Below are 3,359 nucleotides of genomic sequence, written 5' to 3'. Positions count from 1 at the left end.
GACACTCTCTGAGACACGCTGTGACACTCTGACTTTCTCTGACACTCTGAGACACACTGTGGCACTTTCTGACAGACTATGACACTCTCTGACTCTCTCTGAGACATACTGTGACACTCTTTGACATACTGTGACATACTCTGGGAAACTGAGACATTCTCTGACACATGGTGACATTCTCTGGTACACTGTGACACTCTCTAAGACCCAGCTTAATACACTCTGACTCTCTCTGTTAATCTCTGAGACTCACAATGACACTCTTTAACAGTCTATGGCATATTAAGACATTGTCTGACTTTCTCTGTCACTCTCTGAGGCAAGCTATGGCATTCTCTGACAGACTGTGACACATTCTGATCCTGTCTGAGACAGACAGTGACACTCTCTGACGCTCTCTGACACTCTCTTAGACTCACTGTGACAATCTGTGACTATCTCTGAAACTCTGAGACACACTGTGACACAATCTGACCGTCTCTGACACTCTCTGAGACACTCTGTGACATTCTCTGACGCTGTCTGACACTTTCTTAGATCCACTGTGATAATCTGTGAACCTCTCTGCCACTCCGAGACACACTGTGACACAATCTGACCCTCTCTGACACTGTCTGAGATAGGCTGTGACACTCTCTCACTCTCTCTGCCGCTCTCTGAAACACACTGTGACTCTCTCTGACTGACTGTTACAGACTGTCACACTCTCTGAGACATACTGTGGCACTCTCTGACCGACTGAGACACTCTCTGACACATGGTGACATTATCTGAGACACTGTGACACTCTCTGAGACACACTGTGACATTTGCTGCCTCCCTCTGACTCTCTGAGACACACAGTGACACTATTTGACGCTCTCCGACACACTCTTAGGCCCACTGTGACACTCTGTGACTCTCTCTGACACTCTAAGACACACTATGACACTCTCTGACTCCCTCTGCCACTCTCTGAAACAAACTGTGTCACTCTCCGACAGACTGTGACAGACTGTGACACTCTCTGTGACACTCTCTGACCGACTGTGACACACTCTGACACTCTCCGACAGACTGTGACACTTTCTGACACATGGTGACATTTTCTGAGACACTGTGATACTCTCTGAGACACACTGTGACATTTTCTGTCTCCCTCTGACTCTCTGAGACACACTGTGACACTCTCTGAGACACAGTGTGGCACGTTCTGAGACAGACTGTGATACTCTCTGACGCTCTCAGACACTCTCTTAAATACCCTGTGACACTCTGCGACTCTCTCTGACTCTGAGCCACACTGTGGTACACTCTGACTCTCTCTGAGACACACTGTAACTCTCTCTGAAACACACTGTGGAACTCTCTGACACTCTCTGAGACAGACTGTGACACTCACTGTGACAATCTCTTAGACACACTGTGACACTCTGACTCTCTCTGACACTCTAAGACACACTGTGGCACTCTGTGACTATCTCTCTGACACTCTGAGACACAGTGTGATACTCTCTGACCCTCTCTGACCATCTCTGTGACACATTGTGTCACTCTCTGACAGACTGTGACACTCTCTGTGACACACTGCGACACTCTCTGACCGCCTTTGACTCCCTCTGACACACGGTGACCTTCTCTGAGACACTGTGACTCCAACTGAGACACACTATGACAGTCTCTGACTCTTTCTGTCACTCAATAAGACACACTGTAACATTCTCTGACAGACTGTGACCCTCTCTGAGACAAACGCTGACCCTTTCGGACACTCTCTGAGAGAAAGTATGACACTCTTTGACACAGTCTGACTCTCTCGGAAACACTCTGAAATGCACTGTAACGTTCTCTGAAAGACTGTACACTCTCTGAGACATACTGTGACACTCCCTGAGGCACATTGTGACTCTCTCCGACCCTCTCTGAGACGCAGAGTGACAATCTCTGACTCTCTCTGACGCTCTTTGAGACACGCTGTGAAACTCTGACTGTGACACTCTCTGAGACACACTGTGGCACTCTCTGACTCTCTCTGCCACTCTCCGAAACACACTGTGACTCTCTCTGACACACTGTGACACTCTCTGACCGACTGTGACACTCTGTGACAATTGTGACATCCCTCCCAGACATCTCTCCGATACTCTAAGACACACTATGGCACTCTCTGACCCCCTCTGCCACTCTCTGAAACACACTGTGACACTCTCTGACAGACTGTGACACTCTCTGTGACACTCTCTGATCGACTGTGACACACTCTGACACTCTCCGACCGACTGTGACATTCTCTGACACATGGTGACATTATACGAGACACTGTGATACTCTCTGAGACACACTGTGACATTTTCTGTCTCCCTCTGACTCTCTGAGACACACTGTAACACTCTCTAAAATACACTGTGGCATTCTCTGACACTCTCTTAGACATACTGTTACACCCTGTAAGTCTCCCTCTCACTCTGAGACACACTGTGGCACACTCTGACTATCTCTCTGACACTCTGAGACACATTGTGACACTTTCTGCCCCTGTCTGACAGTCTCTGAGACAAACTGTGTCATTCTCTGTCAGACTGTGACACACTCTGTGACACCCTGTGACCATATCCAACGCTCTCTGACATTCTCTGTGACACACTGTGCCTCTCCCTGACACACTGTGACACTCTTTGACGCTCTCTGACACTCTCGTCGACACACTGTGACACTCCGTGACACTCTCTGACACTCGGAGACACACTATGACACTCTCTGACTCCCTCTGCCACTCTCTGAAACAAACTGTGTCACTCTCTGACCAACTGTGACACACTCTGACACTCTCCGACAGACTGTGACACTCTCTGACACTCTCCGACAGACTGTGACACTCTCTGACACATGGTGACATTCTCTGACACACTGTTACATTTTCTGTCTCCCTCTGACTCTCTGAGACACACTGTGACACTCTCTGAGATACAGTGTGGCACTTTCTGAGACAGACTGTGATACTCTCTGACGCTCTCAGCCACTCTCGTAGACACCCTGTGACACTCTGCGACTCCCACTGACTCTGAGCCACACTGTGGTACTCTCTGACTCTCTCTGAGACACACTGTAACTCTCTCTGAAACACACTGTGGAACTCTCTGACACCCTCTGAGACAGACTGTGACACTCTCGGATGCTCTTTCACAATCTCTTAGACACACTGTGAAACTCTGACTCTCTCTGACACTCTGAGACACATTGTGATACTCTCTGACCCTCTCTGACCATCTCTGAGACACATTGTGTCACTCTCTGACAGGCTGTGACACTCTCTGACCGACTGTGACACTCTGTGACAATTGTGACATCCTCTGAGACACTGTGACAATCTCTGACTCTCT

This window comes from Chiloscyllium plagiosum, unplaced genomic scaffold (assembly GCF_037043375.1).
Source record: "Chiloscyllium plagiosum isolate Xiang-an unplaced genomic scaffold, Cpla_swu_hap1 HiC_scaffold_51, whole genome shotgun sequence".
Classification (NCBI taxonomy): Eukaryota; Metazoa; Chordata; class Chondrichthyes; order Orectolobiformes; family Hemiscylliidae; genus Chiloscyllium; species Chiloscyllium plagiosum.
Note: the sequence above shows the minus strand (reverse complement) of the source record.